The sequence below is a fragment of the Lissotriton helveticus genome, chromosome 3_1 (genome assembly GCF_964261635.1).
Source record: "Lissotriton helveticus chromosome 3_1, aLisHel1.1, whole genome shotgun sequence".
Lineage (NCBI taxonomy): Eukaryota > Metazoa > Chordata > Amphibia > Caudata > Salamandridae > Lissotriton > Lissotriton helveticus.
Window position 1 is genome coordinate 1,876,789,505 of NC_136061.1, and position 21,614 is coordinate 1,876,811,118.

Genomic DNA, 21,614 nt, shown 5'->3' on the forward strand with positions numbered 1-21,614 from the left:
GTGCTATGGACCCAAAGAACCATTCGAAGTAATTAACCAGGAATCTCACTGAGGCCGTGTGCAGGGGGGGAACACGACCGTGTGCTCAATTCAAGTCAATGGGTAAGTCGCGGTTGCGATTTTAAAGAGACCCTTCCCAGAGGAACCTAAAGAAACCCAGTGGAAGACAAGGTTGGAGAGCCACCCCACCCGCAGATACCCTGGGAACCAGGATACCTATTTTTTTTTTGAATTTTTTTTTTATTGCAGAATTATGGACAAAACACCGGGGAATTAAACCATCATCACCCCCTCAATACAAGGTACCATACATTCTCAGGGTTGTACACAGCCCATCAGCCCACATCCCGGAGGCCGGGCGGCACAACTGCAAAGTCCAACAAAGGTCTCCTAGCATAATACAGAGGGGTTTCTGGTCAACAACATAATGATGCATCCGCTTTTTGTTTCCCCTCAACAACCCCCCCCCCCCCTCCCCCTAGACACTCCCTGGAGGAGCCGTTCTTACCATGTAAGCAACACTTGGACCACTGAATCTTCGGAGCAGGGTCTCGCTAATACACTAGTATTTCGACATTCCATGTCCCCTACCCATTACTACCTCTGTTCCTATGCCTACCAGGGTGGTCAAAGAACTCCCCTATACCCCCTCCCCCTAATAGCTGCTGACGTGGGTTGTGGTTGTGGGTTTCGGACAGAATGGCGCGCCATCACTAATGAGTAAGTGTTCGTGCCTCTGGTCTCATGGAACCTCAGGTTCCGAAAGTCCCTCCTCCTCATCTCCTATCAAATAATCACACAAGGCCTGCACAATCGTCTCCCAAGCCCTAGCCGTCTCCAGGCTCCTCTCATTCCCCATTCTGGTGGCCTGCCGCATTCTCAGTATACTCTCGCACCTCGACCATTTCACCAACTCATTCGTCCATCTCCTCACCGCCGGGCCTTCCCTGGTTTTCCAGCGCCACGTAACCTCCCTCTGGGCCAGCATGAGCCCCAGATCAATGAATTTGCTCGTTACTTTCGTCTTCGCTGTGTGAGGAAACCAAAGCAAGAGGCAAGCAGCCTTATCAAATTCCACTTCCCTATCCGTGATCGTGTTCAGAAGTGCACCCACCTCAGGCCAGTACGTACCCAGCTTTGGGCAGTCCCACATCATATGATCCAGTTCAGCTTCTGGCGCCGAACACCTCGGGCATGCCGCGTCCTGCACTTGAAAGTGCCGGCGGAGCCTCCCCGGGGTCAGATAAGCTCTATGCAAAAGGAAAAAATGCACCTGTTGGAACCTAGCATTCCTACTACCCTTTCATGTCCGTGCTATAATGTGGCCCCATTCTGCATCCGGAATAGGCCTGCCTATACTTTCCTCCCAGCTGGCCTTCAGCGCCGTGAGCAGTTCTAGCCCTTCATTCAGCATCCGTGATTGGAGACAGGTTACCGCCTTGATCGTACCCGCGGCCATCACCACGTACTGGCAAGCCATGGTCGTATCCGGCTCCATCAGTCCCACCTTCCAGTGTTTTTGCATCGCTGCAGAGATCGCCGCATGCAGAAGATAACCCCCATCTGGGAGGCCAAATTGCTCCTGCAGCACCTCAAACGGGGCCATTACTCCCTCCACAAACAAATCACCTACGACTTGTAGGCCCAGCTCCTCCCAGTCCAGCAGCGGAGACCAATCTCCACCGTGCGGCAGCGCCGTCAGCATCCCGATAGGGATCTCTCCGGGGCATAAGGTCGCACAACCCGTGCACGCTTCAGGCTCCTATTCCAGCACAACCGGAGGGTTTTTTCCTCTAAGGTGAGCTCACTTATTGCCTGTCTCTGTTGCATAACTATATAGGAGAGGACGTGCCTCTGGATACCCGTCCCACGAATCCAATCAGGGCCCCTAAATTCCCTAGCGACATTCTGCGTCAGAACCTGGAGCTGAGCTGCCAGGTAGTATAGTTCGAAATCCGGCACTGCCATCCCTCCCTCCAGTTTGGGTCTGTTCATTGTGTGCAGCGCCACCCTACGCCTGCCTCGCCCCCAGAGGAACTCAATAACCAACGATCTCAGGTCCCTAAAGATCCGCTGTGGGATCCAGACAGGCAATGTTCTAAAGTAATACAGCAGCCGAGGGAGAGCTACCATCTTTAACAATGCCACTCTACCCTGCACCGACAAAGGGAGGGAGGCCCAGAAGGACATGCAGCCACGCAATCCTCTGATACACCGCCCTATATTGCCCTCTAGGAGGCTCGCCGCCTCATGATAGATCCGGACTCCCAGGTATGTAAAGCATCTGTCCGCCCAGATCACGTCTACTGCAAGAGGAGGGCTTTGGACTTCCGGTCTCAGCGGGAAAACACAAGTCTTAGCCCAGTTCACCTTAAGTCCCGACAACCCGCCGAAGGAGCAGTGCAGCCTCATGGCCCCACTTAAAGCCGCCTCCGTGTCCTCCAAATATAGCAACAGGTCGTCAGCATACAACGAGATGTAGTGAGTACTCCCTCTATAGTGGATTCCGGGAAAGGACTCCCCCCATCCTGGCCTGCGCCGCCAGTGGTTCCATCGCGAGAGCGAACAGAAGGGGAGAGAGCGAGCATCCCTGCCTAGTTCCTCTGCGTACCGGATAAGCGGATGATATGAGGGACCCCAATCGCACCCTAGCGGTGGCAGAGGAATAGAGAACTTTCGTCCAACGTCCAAACCCTTCACCCAGTCCGAACTTCTCCAGTACCCCATCTAGGTAACACCATTCAAGGCTATCAAAGGCCTTCTCAATATCCACTGACAAGACAGCTGACGCAGAGTCCGAGCGCAAGGCACCCTGCTGTATACGGATCAGCCTGCGGGTGTTAGTGGCCGTGTTTCTAGTAGGGATAAACCCTGCTTGGTCATCGTGTACCAGCATGGTCATGTGAGGCAGTAGTCTAGTGGCCAAAATACGGCTCAAGATCTTGTAGTCCACCGTCAGCATAGAGAGGGGTCTGTATGATGTCACCTCCAGCGCATCCTTACCTGGCTTCAGAAGCGGCACCACCAGAGCCTCCCTCATGGAGGCGGGGAGGCGCCCCAGAGTTACCGCCTCCGAGTACACAGCCAGTAGCCTAGGCACCAATACATCAACGTACTTCGCATAAAACTCAATTGGCAGGCCATCTACCCCAGGCGTCTTGTTTCTGGCCATCTGTTTAATAGCCCCACGGATCTCCATTAAGGAGATCGGGCCGCCCAAGTCCTTCGCCGTCCCCTCATCTAGCATCGGGAGCTGCACCGTACTTAAATAGTCACTTATGTCGGAGGGCCCTGCCTCCAACTGAGTATCATAGAGGCCCGTATAGTACGACTGAAAGCGCTGCATTATCGCCGTTGGAGAGTGAACCACCTCCCCGTGTCGGTTCTGATACACATAATCGGGCCACTCCGTGGTTCCGGGTTGGCAAGTTTCGCAAGCAGTGTGCCCACCTTATCCCTTTCCGCATGGACTCTTGTGAGGTATAGCTTATAGTCGTAGCATCGCAGTCTCTCCGTTTCTCTCTCCACCCCCTCCTTCGCTTCCAGCAATCGGTCCTGCAGATCAGGCTGCTCAGGCCTGCAACGCTCAATCTCTCTCAGCACACATTCCGCCTTCTCCAGATCCGCTAGGACAGTCTTCCGTACATTCGAGAAGCCGCCCAGGCATACGCCCCTCACCACCACTTTCATTGCGTCCCACTGTATCGATCTCGTGGCGGCCGAGCCCTCGTTCTCACTGAAATAATGCGCTATACTCTGGTTGACCCTATCACCAAACACCACGTCCTCTAAAGTATCCGGCCGCAGCCTCCATGTTGGAATCGCAGACCTCGCCCTCTGCCACCTTACCGCCATCAGCAAGGGATTGTGGTCCGAAATGGTCCTAGCAAGGTATTCAGTGTGTGTCACCATGGCTGCTATGGGGGCGCTACACAGTATGGAATCTATTCTGACATGTAGGGTGTGCAGTGCCGCGTAAAAGGAGTAATCCCTAACGTTAGGATGTTGTGTTCTCCACACATCCAACAGGCCCCACCGCTCTTGCCAGTCCCTCCTACGCTCTGACAGTTTATGCACCGGGGAGTCGGCCAGTGGCGGGTGTGATCTATCCCACGCTATATCGGTGATTGAATTAAAGTCTCCTCCCAGTATAATGGGGCCTGCCAGGAAGTGGGCCAGCGAGCCCGTGAGAACATCAAAATATCGGGCCTGATCAACATTGGGGGCATAAACACCACACAAGACCACCTCACGGCCATATAGCCTCCCCTCCACTGCCACAAACCGACCCCGAGGGTCCACCAATTGACTCGTGACCTGAAAAGGGATCCCCGCCCTAATCCATATCAGCACCCCCCTTGCATACGCTGAATAAGAGGTACCAAACACATGGCCACGCCACCTTTTCTGCAATGCATCACATTCCTGTTTGGTTAAATGAGTTTCCTGCAACATAGCAATTTGAACACCCCTCCTCACCAGATAGGCGTGCACCTTGTACCTCTTTGACATAGTCCTGAGTCCACGAACATTCCATGTAAGGCACTTCAAATCAGGTAACGACCCCATCGCTGCCATCCCTCCTCCACCTCAACAGTGTCACCCTCACCCCCCCAACGTTGCAGCAATATCCCCCCCCCCCCCAAAACACCCCAACAAACATCCCCAACCCCACTCCCCAGGACAGGACCTAAGAGCACTGCTTTAGCCCCCATCCAAACCTGTATCATCACACGTAATTTACTATCCTGTGGCAGTCACCACAGGAGGCCTTAAGGGCAGTAGGGGGTGCTTCAGTACCGACCCGGGGCTGGTCAACCCTCGCCCATGATCCCACATGAAAGTGACAACAGAGTACCTGCCAAATGCCAACCATCCGGATAAAAGTACTCCAATGGAGGGCCAGCACCACTCCCCCATATTATTCATTAAATAGTCCATCTGCTGTCTGTGGTGTGACCATCGGTCCTGCAGAGCTGTCAGCTTCAGAGATTTCTCCTCCTGATTTTCCTCCTCCGCCCTCCGAGTCCGAATTCTCCTCCAACTCCCCCCGCTGCGACCCCGTGATATTCGCCGTTGCAGCTAGCGCTTCCTTCCTTTCTGCCGCCAGCAGGTCTTCTCTCATCGCCTGCTTGAGTCTGTCACGTTTACGGATCCGCTGAGACTTTCGGACCTGAACTGGCCTCTTTTTCTCCTTCCCACCTTTGTGCTGACGGTCAGTTCCTGCTCTGTACAATTCCAGCCACGACCAAGCCTCATCAGGGGTGTGGAAAAATTGGGTCGCGCCGTCCAGGATCACTCAGTCTAGCTGGAAAGAGTAGCGAGTATTGTATACCCTCCTCTCTCAGTTCCTTCTTGACCGCTAGGAACGTAGCCCTGCTCCTCTGAACTTCCTGTGTATAGTCCGGGAAGAGTGTGACCGAGCTATTGTCCACTTGGAAGGGTCCCGCAGATCTCGCCCTTTGTATTAATAAGTCACGGTCTTTGAAATGCAGGAGACTGGCCACCATCGGTCTGGGGGGGGCGACCCTGCATGGGTGGGCGAGACGGGACCCTAGTCGCCCTTTCAATCGAAAAGAACGGAGACAAGCCTTCAGGAGCCACGGTGGATCTGAACCAGTTCTCCATATACGCCACTGCATCGTCCCCCTCGATTTTCTCCGGCAGGCCCACTACCTGTACGTTGTTCCTGCGGTTGCGACTTTCGGAATCCTCCGCCCTTCTCTCCAGCGTCGCCAGTCGGGTAAGGATATCGGACAGTTTATGCTCTGCCGTAACCACCGCCGGTTTGAGGTCCTGGAGGAGCAGTTCGTTCTCTTTCACCCTATCGGAGAGTTTGGCGTGATCCGCCCTCAGGAGGCCCAGTCCCGTGGCCACCTGCGCTATATCCTGGTGCAGTGTCTCCTTGGTCGCTGTGATCCCCTCCAGTATATTGTCGAGGCGTGCATTCAGCCTGCATTCCTGTGCCGATGCCTCCAGGGATTCCTGGAGCGTGCCACCCACGCTCAGTGTATTCGGTTGATCCTGGGTCAGCCCGGCCGCCGCTGCGCCACCGACATCAGCCATCTTGGACACCACTCGGGCCTTCGCAGCAGCACCTCCGGGCGGACTGTTCAGCCGCGGCACCGAGTCCCCGGGAAAGGATACCCCCTGGTCCAACACTGCGTGTCCACCGGGTATTAATTCTCCCCTTCAGGCCATAGGTCACCCGGTGTGGGGAGACCACTCGGGCGAACAAAATGTCCGACCTCCAATCGCTCCTCTTAGGGGCAACCACCTCTCAACAGTCGGCAGGGCACTGCGCCATTCGATCTCGGGTCCAATCTCCCCGCGCCCCTGTGCTCGCAGCTGATTCCCTTCCACTCCGTTCACTGTCTCACGCGGGAGCGTAATGCCTGGGGGGGGAGAGGGGTCCGCAGCTCCTCCGCCCCGCTGAGCTCCCAACCCAGAGCCGATCTTCAATCCCCGCCGGGGCCCTCAGCCACCGGACGCGATGTGTGCCGGTGTCACCCGGGTCAGTCCACTCTAGGCACGTCAAGTTCCTCGCTATCACCTCAATACTCTCCCGACCGCAGGGCGTCTCTCAGGGGCCCCTGCCGAGCAACCGACCAGCCTCAGCTCCGGGGAGCTGTTCTTTAATTCCTCCGCTCTGCACCTCCAGGGGCCACCGTCTCTGCTGCACTTGTCCGCTCTCCAGCGCTGGTCCCGCCGTCACCGCCCAGCCCCACAGGGCAGCTCACACCCCGAAGGCAGCCAACAGCCGCAGCGGGGGGAAGGGCTTCTTGGCCGCCGACCGCAGAGCAGCCGAGCGCTCACCTTTTCGCGGACTCCGTCAACCCCCTCCGCGTCGTCGGGCCTCCGATCCGCTGTGTCCACCCGGCAGCAGCCCCTGGTTCACCGCAGCCGGAGAGCGCCGCGGTCCGTTGTTCCCCCGCCGCCGAACGGGGCCGCCGCCATCTTAGGTCCCAGGCTCCACTCCCTCCGGAGCTCCGTGTCGGGTCTCCGCTCTGCCGTGGGGCCCCCACCGCCTCCTCAGTTCTTGCCCCGGTGAATCCGACGCGGAGGGCCAAGATTCCGGATGTTTTGCCGGCACAGTAGCAAGGTATGTCAGGAGAAATATGGGATCAGGGACGGAGCTCCGGGCTCACGCCGCCATCCCAGTCGGCGCCTAAACCACACCCTCGGGAACCAGGATACCTACACCATGGAAGTGGGGTGCATAGTTGTAAATTGGCGTCAGAACCGGCTGTCGAACTCCATGGAGAACTTCAGGAAGATGGCGCTGCTGGAGAAGGTGGCCAGTGGAACCCAAAGGTGGATTCAAGCCAAGGAGTACCTGCAAGCAGAGGGGGCAGTCTATGCCACCCTTGAGTGACCAGGAGGCACAGAAGACAAATGCCCCCGATGCCTGGTGTTGCAGGAGAGTTAATGTAACCTTAGAGCTGCAGCTGTGTGGACCAGGTGATGCTGTGGGAGACTAGGAGCATTTCACGAGCTGTCCCATGTCGAATGTCGAGAGTAATGGGGTCGGTGTCCGGGATCACCAATAAGCCTTGGCAACTGCAACAACTCTGAAAGCGAAAAAGGTGCAGGGCCGGACTAGCAAGGTTCAAGAGACTCCTCACAAACAGGGGAGTCTAAGTAGGCTCGAGCAATCGGGGGAGCCCCATAAAGTCAAATAGGACCCTCAAGAGGACCCACAGGCAGGAGGTACAGGAGTCGCGAGAGGACCTCAAGCAGCTCCCCAAAGATGCAGGCCTACAGTGCACGAGGTACAGGGAGGATAGTGATCTTGGTCACAGGAGATGCTTGAGGTGGAGGCTACTTGGAGCCCGAAAATCTTTGAAGAAGAAAGCCAACAAGCCTTTATAATAGCAAGTCAGCACAGTGCACATGGGTTCGGTTCCTGGGGTCTGCCGAGCAATACTTGCCTCAAACATGGTATGAAGACAGTGCAGGCCTTGAGGGAGTTGGAGAACAACCACCTGTGTTGCTGATTCTTTCGGATTCTGTGGGACCCAGGAGCAGCAGACCAGTTAGCTTGGTTGCGGTGCCTGCAGATGCAGAGAGGTGACTCCTTCACATAAAAGGGAGATTCCTTCAGGTGTCTTAGATGTCCACAGAATCATAAATGCAAGAACATGTACTTGATCCCGTGTGCACAAAAGACAATTGTCAAAACATTTCTCAATTTCCTCTATTTGAGTTGTATTTACATTGTTTTATACATTTCAACATCACATCTAGTAATCTTCCGTATCTGAAAAAATTGGTTATGGATTGCTCACCTTAGAATTACCCCTAGGCGTCAGACTGGATCCGGAGAATTTTTTTCACAGCAGGACCCCTGTGCGTCAATAGGTGGCGTCGGTTGACTCCGCATTTGTTGATGTCGTGGTCGCCTGAATGACATTGCAGTATCTACTTATTTGTGCATCTCCGCCCGCAGAGCCTGTGTGTTCTACTCCGGCCTTCTCTCCCTTTTCAGGAGCCGGATCGACCCCTGCCCAGCTTCGCAACTTTTACAAAGCCTTGCTTCTCTTCCAGGGGATCCTCATCAATAGTCATAAGCACTGAATATTCCTGACTGTTAGAAATGGGATCCCTGGCTGGCCAGGGCTATCGCCAAAGTCAGTCAGAGACCACCACTTCCACGTCCGGGAAAGGGAGTTACACGCCAAGATAACCCCTGCTCACCCCCTTGGTAACGTAGCACGAGCAGTAAGGCTAAACTCATAGGCAATGTGAGGTAAGTGTTTGCGCACGCACCCCAGCAACAACACCCAAGGCCCACCACAAAGGAAACTCCACACAAGGTTATGTATAAAAATAGGCAGAATTTACAGGGGATATGTACAAGACGGGGCCACCTGGACCATTGTCAGGGATCAGCACTTTTAGAACTAGAAATACTGTTAGAATTAGCACTTAGAGCATAGAGTATAATCACTTTAGCACACAACCAGTAACTACTGGTACCAGGTAAGTACCTCCTACGCAACCCTAACCACCTTAGGAGAATATTGCGCAGGGAACCAGGACCTCACTAGCAACACCTGTACTAGGAGAAAAACAACCGCCTAAGTATCACAATACCTGTAGGGGTATAAGCATGGGAACATTACACATGATGCATAAGCATTCAGAGGTGTAGGGAAGGAAAACACATGATGCATCAACAACACATTCAGAGGTGTAGCAAAGACAATTGCGCATAAATCACATTAGCCACAACCTGTGGCAGTCCCTAGGCCAACTGGCCTCTCTAGGGCTAGGACGCCCTGTGTCCCAAAGTCGGGGGGGGGGGGCTACACATAGCAGCTGCCCACTAAGTGCTGGGCAACTGGGGCAACAATGATGGGGCCAACACGTTGGAGCCTCGCAGGCTCTGACAACCAATGACTGTCCCCTGAGCCCCTCTGGGCTCTAAACAACGGACTGACCCCTTGGAGCCTCGCTGGGCTCAAAAACACAATGTGGGCAGGGTGGGAGCGCCCCGCTGCCTTCTGGGGCCGCTCTATCACAAAAAAGTGCCCCCTGAGCCTCCGTGGCTCTAAAGAACGAAATGCCCCCACAAGACTCTCTGGGCTCGCAACTTAAAGGAATGCCTGGAGCCTCTCTGGGCTCCAAGTAAAGAAATGCCGCCAAGAGCCTTGCAGGCTCTAAAACAAAGATGCCCCCGCTAATGTTGCCGACCCACAGAGATTGTACCAGCAGGAGGGGGGGGGGGCGGGCACCGACAATGTGCCCCGACGCCCCCTCCACAACACAGGAAACAGAGGCCCCACTCACTGGCTTGTAGGCTTCCTCCTGCGAGGACGGCGGCCTACTCTTCACCCGGTCCTGCTTCTAGGGGCCGGCTGCTGATAGTGGCGGCGGGCGGGGCTCTCTTCCTCGGGAGAGGGGGAACCAGCACGCTTCCGCTCTGCTCCGGGCTTCCTCTCTCCGTGGAACCCGGGGCACGACCAGGCTCCACCTACGTCTTCCCGGAGTTTGCCTGGCTTCCTGCCTCGGAGGGCTGCCAATGGCAGCGCGGCCCTGATCAGGGAGGCGGGCACTTCCGGGTCACACTAGGTTAGCGGCCCGGCAATGTTGCAAACACTCTTGGGCTGCGGCGGTGAACTCGGTGCTACGAGGGTTGGGCTCCCTCTAATTTACATATAAAGCAAGGTGGGCACTCGCTGGGGGGCCACAAGAAATAGCGGCAAGTTCCCTGGCGGGGTGGGCACCTGCCAGGGGACTTTAAAATTGGCAAGTATGCGGGGCAAATGCCGGGTGGGCACCGGCTGTGAACATAAGCGCTCCCAAGCGCTCGAGGACAATCCCCAGCGCTCCCAGCGCTAGAGGTGAAGGAAAAGTGCTCCCAGCGCTATGGCACAAGTAAAGGTCCACCTAGCAGAGCAAGGCAGGGGGGGGGGCAGCCCTCCAGGCAGGAAGGAAGTCCCAAGTGGCGGTTCCTCCTGGCACCAGGCAACAGCCCCCCTCAGATAGGATCCAGGAAGAGAACAAATTGTAAGGGGACACAGCCCCTTCTTATACTGTAAAATCCTTTGTCTGTAGGTGCAGGGTGGGGGAGAAACCAGTCGCAGCTGATTTGGGAGCACCCTTGATGTGCTCAGCCCCTCACTCTATTCACTGGCAGGGCTAGGTTCATCAGTCGCACCACAGGGGGCGGAGCCAGCATTGTGTGAGGAAAGCCCAGCCGTATTCAGGACCCAGGTGCACTCCTCCCCAGCCATCAGCATGCTAATCTCCACACTCACCACCGGGCAGACCCATCCAGACTCCTGGACCAGGCTCACCAGCCAGCTCCAGCCAATCACGTGCCAGTATCTTTGCAGCACACGCACAGCCATGTCTAGAAGTGGCACTTCCCCACTAGACACATACACGCTGCATACATCATTGCGCAGCATTTAATCACACGAGTCCGCACATACCAGACTCGAGCCTGCACACCCCACGCATCAGGAACTACCATGGACACTTACATTCCCCATGCATTCCTATGGGAGGGCAGGCCTATCTCACCACATGCACTCAGAGTGCGCATGCACTTTCCACTGGGACACAGTGAAAGTGCGCAGAAACCAAATTTCACTACTACTGGGTCACCATTAAAAGCAAAAAGTTTAGGGGTGAACCTGCCAGAAGGGCCAAGTCCAACACCGACCATGTGCGTGGACCCCAGAAATAATATAAAAATTATATATGGAAATCATATATATCTAGCTCCACATATATGTATGTACATACATCATTTTTTCTCACACCAATGCAGCCCCAAGACTAAGGCTAAACAATGTAATTATCCATAAAAAGACTATTTGCAAGTATATAAAAACGCACATTAGGTCAAATAGCACTTGAACTCTGTGTTTTAATGAGCAAAACACTCATATATCATGAAAATTGCAAATAAACTAGACATTGTTAGCCCACAGGCTGCATTGTAAAGCAATAGCATAGAAATTGAAAGCATTTTCCACAAAAACCGGCACCGTGCCTTTAAGGCAGCCATGACCCCTAGCTTCCCATCATGCCTCAAGGGTGACAGTTAGGTCAGTTGTTCTTTCCAGCTCCTTCAGTTAGGGCCCTGGTTTTACAACTCCTACCTTTTTTGACTTTCTGTCAAAAATATCTTGATATTCTTCAACTTTTCACTTCCACTCAACGTCTTTTGATTTTAGAGTGCTGGTGCTGCCTTTTTTGTTTTTAAAAAAAGGTTTATTTTTGTCAAAATGCCTTCACATTTCGATCCTTGCCCCTCCTGTGGCAAAAAGAAGCCCAGGACTGACGCACACCCTGTGTGTATCCTTTGTCTCCCTGAGACACATTCTGCAGACAGCTGTCAACGCTGTAAGAACTTATCAAGGAGAACCCTCAAGGACAGAGAGAGAATCAAATTTATGGCTTCTCTGAAAGAGGTAGGTCTCGTAAAAGGCAGCTGAAGAGGAGAACGTGGTCGACGTCGAGAGAAGTCCCGACCTGTTCTGCGTCGGGATCGGCATCGAAGCTGCCTGCGACGAAGAAGACATCTCCGAAGACAGCTCACCATCCTTCGACGGCGAAGGCTTTTACGTTGAGAATTCAGGTACCTCCGTTGACGTCAACCACGCGGCGTTCAACGTCGAGAGGCAGACCTCCGTCGTCGCCAGGTGGGCATACGACGTCGAGGCAGATCACTTCGTCATCGCCACAGGGATCGACGTCGAGGCACATCGCTCGGTCGTCGCACCAGCGATCGACGTAGAGGCATAGCGCTCCGCCATCGCACCAGCGATCGACGTCGAGGCACAGCGCTCCGTCTACGCACCGGCAATCGACCTAGCGGCACAGCGCTCCGTCGACACACCGGCGTTCGACGACGAGACACATTTCGTCGACGCCGAAGCAGGTTGCTCCGTCGGCGTCTCAACAGCGCAGGATCAGTTGGTTATGTGTTACATAATACTGGATGTAATGAGGATGTTCATTTGTACATTATGGGTGAAGTGGATTATGATTATGATTATTTGTTATGTTTGTTTGCTTTACAGCCCTGATGATGTACCGGTTAGGGACGAAACACGTCGGCTGTTAAGTGTATTTAAACATGAAAAGTTGGCTGATAATGTTGAAAAACCACAAATAAAGAACAAGAAGTACAAAGTATTTGACTGGAATATTTTGTCTTGGGACTCGAACGTTAAAATAGAAAATCGATAAATAGTTTAATTATACAGTTTGATTTGAGATATTGTTACGCTCCTTCTGTATGTGTTGTTTCTCTGGATCATCTTTATTCGGTTCACACACCCATGAGGAAATGCAGCGTATAAAAACTGAATTGGACACTCAAAAAGCTGTGGGGCTTGAAAAGAATAAAGAATTCTGTAAAAGGTTCCGCCCCACCAATAAGCGATCTTCTCAACAGAGGGTTCAAACCCCTCAGTGGCAGAAAGGTCAGGACCAACAGGGGCAGCAAAAATCCCAATACAGAGGCAGGCGCTCCACAAGTGGCGGAGGAAATCAGCATCGAGGCACCAATTCCAACAAGACGCAACCCCAACCATGAGTTCTTCCTTCCGCCAGCGCCGTTGACCACTCCAGTGGGGTAAGCATTGCATATCATATGGAAGAGTGGCGTGCCATTACAAAAGTTTGCTGGGTGTTAGCTACGCTTCAGAATGGTTACTCCCTCTATCCCTCCAATGCCAACATCGACTCATCATTTAAAATTCCTACAAAAAGAGGCAGCCACCCTTCTCACAAAATCAGCTATAGAGAGGGTACCGAGATCTCAAGGATTTTATTCAAGATACTTTTTGGTCAAGAAAAAAGGCCAGAAAGCAGAGTACAGACCCATTCTGGACTTGCGGACACTCAATCTTTATGTAAAAAAAGAAAGGTTTCGCATGTTGGCGCTTCATCAAATATATCCACATCTCAGGCAGGGGGATTGGATGTGTTCGCTGGACCTACAAGATGCATACTTTCATGTCCCAATAGCTCACAGTCACAGGAGATTTCTCCGGTTCCGGGTGGGGACCTCTCATTACCAGTTCAAAGTCCTCCCATTCGGGTTGGAGTCAGCTCCCCGAGTGTTCACGAAGTGCATCGCAGTGGTAGCAGCCGCTGTATGCCGCAGGGGTTTCTTCGTGATCCCATATCTGGACGACTGGCTGTTGAAGGGTCCTTCCCCAGACAGTGTAAGAAACCACTTTCTGAGGTGCATCGATCTATGCTATCGGTTGGGTCTGCATGTTAATTTCAACAAATCAACTTTACAGCCGACGCGTAAAATACATTTCCTTGGAGCTCTGCTAGACTCCGAGGCAGGAAAAATGTTTCCATCACTCAGAAATGCCAACTGATTCTACGAAACAAGGATCTGACAGTGCGAAGGATTGCCTCCCTGCTAGGGTCGATGGCATCCTGCATTTTTCTGGTCCCCAATGCCAGACTATGGATACGTCCTCTCCAGCAGGATCTGGAGGACAAGTGGGACCAGCAGTCAGCTCGCTGGGACGACAAGATAACTTTGTCAAACACAGCGCGAGAGTCCATACCTTGGTGGATGAAAAGGCGAAATATGCAAGTCGGGATTCCGTTCCATCAACCTCCACCTGCCCAGGTGCTGATCACAGATTCCTCTCTACAAGGCTGGGGGCACACATGGGTCATTTCCAGACACAAGGACTGTGGTCTCTCAAAGAGCGATCCTACCACATCAACATGTTAGAGCTGAGGGCAGTCCATCTAGCCCTGAAAACTTTCCTACCCTCGATTCAAACATCATCAGTGTTAGTACAAACGAACAACACCACCACAATGTACTACCTGAACAAACAGGGAGGAACACGCTTACGCACCCTCTCCCTGGAGGTGCAAAATCTGTGGCATTGGCTCCTGGCTCGGAATCTGTCAGTCACAGCAGTCCATCTCCCAGGAGAACAGAACGTGAGAGCGGATGCTCTAAGCCGGCATTTCGAAGACAGAGGACTGGGTTCTCAACGACGAGGTAGTCGAAAACATCTTCCTGTCATGGGATCGTCCCACCATAGATTGCTTCGCGGACTACGAAAACACCAAATGCTGAGACTTCGCCTCAAGATTCTACCGACCAGGATCGAAAGGGAATGCCCTTTTGATAGACTGCGGTACAAAAGGGGGTGGTGATGGACTGGTCAGGGGAATTTGTGTAAGCCTTTCCACCCCTTCCGCTGATCCCGAAGGTGGTGCGCAAGCTAGCTCACTCGTACACGAGGATGATTCTTACTGCCCCCGACTGGCCGAGACCTTCTACATCTGTCCTCTCAGGAGGCTGCCATGCAGGCCGGATCTGCTATCCAAGATGAACAGGAGGATTCATCATCCCAACCTTTAATCACTGAACTTGGCAGCATGGCTCCTGAAGTCATACAATACGGCCATCTAGGACTGCCGCAGGACAGCAAGTCCATTTTGAAAGAAGCAAGACGGCCTTCCACAAGGCATTCCTATGCATGCAAGTGGAAACGTTTCTACATGTGGTATATGCAGAACAATTGTCATCCTATCAAGGGTCAGGAAGAGGTCATTCTCCCTTACCTATTATATCTGGCTAAAGCAGGGTTGAAATTTAATTCCATTAAGGTGCACTCGGTAGCTATAACAGCTTATAGGCGCTCACCTTCCCAACCTTCTTTTTTCCAGTTACAGGCTGTGAAAGATTTTCTGCAGGTCTTGAAGGTCTACCCTCCGGTACGCCCTCCGTCACCCCCCTGGGAGTTGAACCTGGTGCTATCGAAATTGATTGGTCCTCCTTTTGAACCCATTCATAAAGCAACCTTGCAGCATATTTCTTGGAAGTCTGCTTTTTTGGTAGCGATCACGTCAGCTCGGAGGGTGAGCGAAATTGAAGCTCTCTGTTCCACAGAGCCTTATACAGTGTTCCATTTGAATAGGGTGGTGTTGAGGACCCATCCCTCTTTTCTGCCTAAGGTGGTGTCAGATTTCCCTGTAAACCAGACAATCTCTCTACCCGCTTTTTTTTCCCCAATCCCTCCACTTCAGCGGAGAGGGCCTTGCATTCTTTGGACCTGAAAAGGGTTTTAAAATTCTATCTTGATAGGTCCAAATCTATACGCAAGTCTGATCAACTGTTTGTCAACTATGGATTGATCAGATCTGGTTATGCAGCTTCAAAACGTTCCATCTCAAGGTGGATAGTTTTGTGTATCAAACTTGCCTACCAATTGGCGCAGAAGACCCTGGGGTTTTCTCCCAAAGCACATTACACCAGAGGAAAAGCGGCTACTACAGCTTTTCTTCATAATGTGCCCATCTCTAAGATTTGTAAGGTGGGGACATGGAGGTCCGTCCATACATTTACCAGACACTGCTGTCTAGATTCAGACACTAGAGCAGATACTCAGGTAGGCCAGGCCTCCTTGCGGAATCTGTTTAACTGCTGATTTCAGCTATTACAGCCTTTGGTTGGGTCATGTGTTTTTCATTTACCTGCAGGTGGTGGATGGGCTTGCTATTCTATTCAGTGCTTATGACTATTGATGAGGATCCCCTGGAAGAGAAGGATAAGTTACTTACCTGTAATCCTAGTTCTCTTCCAGGGGTATCCTCATCAAAGTCATAAGCAACCCACCTGCCTCCCCAGGTAAATGAGATGATGTCAAAGTGTTTATAGTTTGTTGTCGAGCCCTGACTTTCAGGGTTAGACAAAGAACAACTGACCTAACAGTCACCCCTGAGGCACGATGGGAAGCCTGGGGTCATGGCTGCCTTAAAGGCACAGTGCCAGATTTTGTTGAAAGTGCTTTCATTTTCTATGCTATTGCTTTACAATGCAGCCTGTGGGCTAACAATGTCTAGTTTATTTGCAATTTTCATGATATATAAGTGTTTTGCTCATTAAAACACAGAGTTCAAGTGCTATTTGACCTAATGTGTGTTTGTATATACTTGCAAATAGTCTTTTTATGGATAATTACATTGTTTAGCCTCAGACATGGGGCTGCATTGGTGTGAGAAAAAATGATATATGTACATACATATATGTGGAACTAGATATATATGATTTCCATATATAATTTTTATATTATTTCCGGGGTCCCAGCACATGGACGGGAATATTCAGTGCTTATGACATTGATGAGGATACCCCTGGAAGAGTACTAGGATTACAGGTAAGTAACTTATCCATTCCATCTTTGGGCAGCCCGTCTCCACCGACGCGGCCCCGCGGACTTGGTTGGGGGCTCTATGGCTTCGATGCCGGCATCTTTGGCTCCGGCATTGCAGGTCCTCCAAGGATCCAGGCCTGGTTCCGGATCGGCACTGGTCGACCTTTTGACAGCTCCGGCACTGGATCCAGTGACGATACCTCTGTCCCCTCCAACACCGGTTGTGTCCCCAGCCGGCGTTGACCCCAGCCTCCCCCTCAATGAGGTCACAGAGCCAGACCGATGTCGGGACTGGTGTCGACCGGTACTTTTGTACCCTTGTTCTCCTCTGATGTTTAATACCGCCCTGAGTGGCTACCAGGAAAGGGTGAGGAGGACTGGGGGGCGGGGGAAATCTGTGGACTCTCTTGCAGACCAGGTTGAGGAAGCGTACTGGAGAGAGGAGTTGGGGGATGCCAGTGGTCTTGACACCTCCCCAGACCTTGCCATGCTTTCTCCCCCTACTGTGGCTAAGGAGGAGGGTGCATCTTACGCAGTGCTGATGGCTGCCTACATTGGCGGTCAGGACTAACCTCCTGACCGAGGTGCTTCAGTCGGCAGCAGTCTCTTCGGAGCCCCTGCTGCTATTCAATGAGGACCTCACGGACATCCTTTTGGGCACTTGGTCCAAGCCCAACACAGGGGCTCCTGTGGATAGGATCATAGCCTGACTCCACCGCTCAGCCCTGAGTGACCCCATTTTCCTCTCACCACCCCACCCTTGAGAGCTTGGTAGTTCAAGCCTTGACTTCCAAGGGCGCATTGTCTAATGCACCACCTTATAGGGAACCCAAGACGCTAGACCACCTTGGGAAGATGTTTTCTTCCTCCAGCTCGGGACTGCGGTTGGTGAACACTCTTGGGCCGTTACTCCCACTCGGTGTGGCAGCAGGATTCGCCATCACCTCCCCCACTGGCTCAACATCACGTCTGACAGGTGGGTTTTGCAGATAGTCCGAAGGGGCTACTCCCTCACCTTTGAAATTACCCCTCAATCCATGCCACCTTAGACCCATTGCATGTTGGGGTATCACTTGGCCCTTCTCCAACAGGAAGTTACAGCTCTCGTTGCCAAGGGAGCCTTCAAGCTCGTTCCTGCTCCAGAAGTAGGTTGTGGTTGTTATTCCCACTACTTTCTGGTTCCCAAGAAGGACAAGGACCTGCGTCCTATCTTGGATCTCCGGAACATCAACCACTTCCTCCGGCAGGAGAAGTTCAAAATGTTGACCCTGGCTCAGATCCCATCTGCTCTCGACCCTGGAGACTGGATGGTAGCATTGGACTTGCAGGACGCATGCATTATTCCTTTAATGCAGTCCAAGCAGCCGCTTACATCACAATATTAAAAGGTTTCCGAATAGAACAATAGCAACATATGAAAGGCATGAGACATCAACAATCTGCCTCTTTTAAATGTGGAGGAAAATAAGTTCATGAAACTTGAAACATCCAAACGATCTTCTGATGAGCAGGATGAAGGAGAAGGAAGAACAAAGGTAAAACCAAAGGCCAGACGACACACAGTTAAGAGTGTTACATGAAAAGAGAAAGAAGTAAATATCTCTTGAATGTAAACAATAGTGTCAAGCTAAAAAGGAACAAGAGATTAAACAAGTACTGTTAATAAAAAGTATAGTAATAAACTAACAAAAACAGCATTAAATCATTGTAAGACCACCAAGGGGTGGGATGGGAGGGATAATGTTAGCCTCTGTGTCTTTAATGAAATTCAGATTCTCTAGTCATGTTAATATGAGAATCACAATTTCATTACAAGAACAGAGGCTACATTATGCATGTTGGTAGCTTTGTAAACCAACATCAGACATATGTTCAATAGGCTTGCAATAATGATGTGCAAAGGTGCTAGCATTTGAGCAGTCAGCAGCTTTGAGAATGTCGTCCAACTTACCTCCAGACCAGAGAGATTTTACTGGCCATAGCACCCCTCTAAGGGAGTGAGCTTGAAATTTCTTTAAGTCAATACCTGCTAAACTCATAACAGTCTTAACACATCCCAGTCCTGCCGGCCCATTCGTGTTACTTACGGTTCACAGTAGGCCACTTTCAATTTACCATGCTTCTGTTCAGCCTTACCAACACCCCTCTGGTGTTCACGAAAGTGATGGCTGTGGTCGCAGCTCATCTGAGCAGATCAGGAGTTCCAGTCTTCCCCTATCTCGACGACTGCCTGTTGAAAGAGGGCTCGCCCCAGGCTATCATCTCCCACCTCCAGACTACGGCAGACCTCTTGCATTTGCTGGGGTTCACCATCAATGTGCTGAAATCACACCTGATTCCCTCTCAGAGCAGTTCTGGACACAGCACAGTTTCGGCTTTATCCTCCCGAGCAGCGAGTCCTGGATAGTCAGGCTATGATTCAGATATTTCAGCCTCTATTCTGGTTTTTGGTCAGAATGACCCTGAAGCTACTGGGCCTCATGGCCTCCTGCATCCTGCTGGTGAACTATGCCTGGTGTCATCTGCGGGCTCTGCAATGGGACCTTAAGTTCCAGAGGGCACAGCATCAGGGTAATCTTTCAGATTGCGTCCAGAGCTCGGAGGGCACTGCACTTCTATTGCAGTGGTGGCTAACAAACCGGGATTGGGTCAAAGGCAGATCCCTCTCCCTACCCCAACCAGTCTTCACAGTGGTGACAGATGCATCACTGCTGGGGTGGGGCGGCCAAATGGGAGAGGCGGAGATCATAGGCCTTTAGGCTCCGGCGGAGTCCGGACTCCATATCAACCTTCTGGAGCTTCGGGCGATTCGTCTTGCACTAAAGGCATTCCTTCCCTCTGTTGGGGGAAGAGTAGTGCAGGTGTTAATGGACAACACCACCGCAATGTGGTACTGCAACAAGCAGGGTGGGGGTCATGGACCCTATGTCAAGAGGCTCTCCGCCTTTTGACATGGTTGGAGCATCAGGGCATATCTCTGGTGGTTCAACACCTGGCAGGTTCTCTGAACGTCAGGGCAGACTAGCTCAGCCGCAGGTGCCTGATGGATCGCAAATGCAGTCTTCACTCTGAGGTGGTGCAAGGTCTCTTTCAGCAGTGGGGAGAGCCTTGGTTAGATCTATTTGCCACCGAAGAGAACGCCCAATGTCAGCAGGTCTGCGCGTTGGAATTTCCAATGCAGCATTCGCTAGGCTACGCTTTTCGTCACAAGTGGAGTTGCGGTCTTCAATACGCTTTTCCACCTATACCACTTCTGCCCAGAGTGCTGAAGATCTAGTGCAGCCGGACCCTAGTCATTTTTTTTATCCTGGATTAGGCACGAAGAGTCTGGTATCCCGAGCTGTTATACATGGCCATCGATCCTCCGATCAGACTGCCTCTTCGGGAGGATCTTCTATACCAGCAACAGGGGACAGTCCTCTACCCGAACCTGTCCAGCCTCCACCTCCTTGTGTGGGGATTGAGCAGCGACAATTGACAGCTTTCGACCTTCCTCCCAAAGGCTGTAATGGTATCTTGGCAGCCAGGCATCTCTCCACCAAAACAGTATACGCCTGTAGATGGAACAATTTTGTGACATGGTGCACAGCAAAGGCTGTGGATCCCCATTCTGCCCCCTTTTCAGAGGTTCTCCGCTTCATTCTTTCTTTGGCTCAGCAGGACTCTGCTCAGGGCACTATCAAGGACTATCTTTGTTATTTCGGCCTTTCTCAGGCTCCCTGATCATCCCTCTCTTTTCAAGTCCCCTGTTGTAAATAGATTTCTCAGAGGCATTACTCATCTTTTCCCTCCTATTCCTTTCGTAATGCCACAGTGGGACTTGAATCTGGTTCTTACATATTTAATGTGCACTCTCTTTGAGCCTCTTCACAACTGTCCTCTCCGTCTGCTGACTTTGAAGACTGATTTCCTGGTTGCCATCAGCTCTGCCAGGAGAGTGAGTGCGCTCCAGGCTCTTTCTTGTAAACCTCCTATTCTTTCTGTCCATCTGGACAAGGTTGTGCTCAGAACACGCTCATCCTTTCTGCGAAAGGTTGTCACTGCCTTTCACATTGGGCAGACCATCACTTTGCTCACCTTCTTTCCGCCTCCTTCCTGTGAGAAAGAGAGGCTCCACCGTCTGGACCCAAAAGGTGCGCTCTCATTTTACCTGAACCGCACACGACAGTTCCGAGTGGATGACCAGCTCTTTGTTGGCTACGTTGATGCCAAGAAAGGTCAGGCCGTACACAAGCGGAATATCTCGGATAGGTCATCTTGTGTATTCAAGCCTGTTATTCTTTGGCTAAAAAGGAGCCTCCCATGGAGCTGCGCGCTCATTCCACCAGGGTGACGGCTGCCACTACGCGTTGGGATGTGGTGTCCCCTTACAAGACATCTATCAGGCAGCTACGTGGGCCTTGTTGCACACTTTTACTAAGCACTGCTGTCTGGACAACCAAATCCGGAGAGATGGCTTCTTTGGCCGTTCTCTTCTCCGGGACGTCCTGGTGTGATCTTGTTTCACAGACCCACCACCGGGGTTGATGTTTCTGGGGTATCTATTCTAATGTAAGGAATCTATCACTACGTGTTTCTTTCAGATGCACAAGTTACTTACCTTCGGTAACGATATATCTCTAAGAAACATTAGTAGTGATAGATTCCTTACCGCCCCACCGATCCTCCCCGTTCTACGCACTGGTTTATAGGGTTATGGTAATTTAAGTAAACATAAGAGGGACCCTGAGCGAACCAATTCAAAGGGAACAACAAACCAGGGAAAAAAGGCGCACTAAATGACATGAAAAGAGTGTCCCCAATAATAAATCGAAATAGGACAAAAGTTCCAAAATATAAAACAATTACCACCCACAGAACAGCTCAATTGAGTTTCATTATTTATTTTTCATTATTATATTTTATCATTTTTGGGGGGGGGAAGAAGTAGAAAAGATATAAAACAGATCA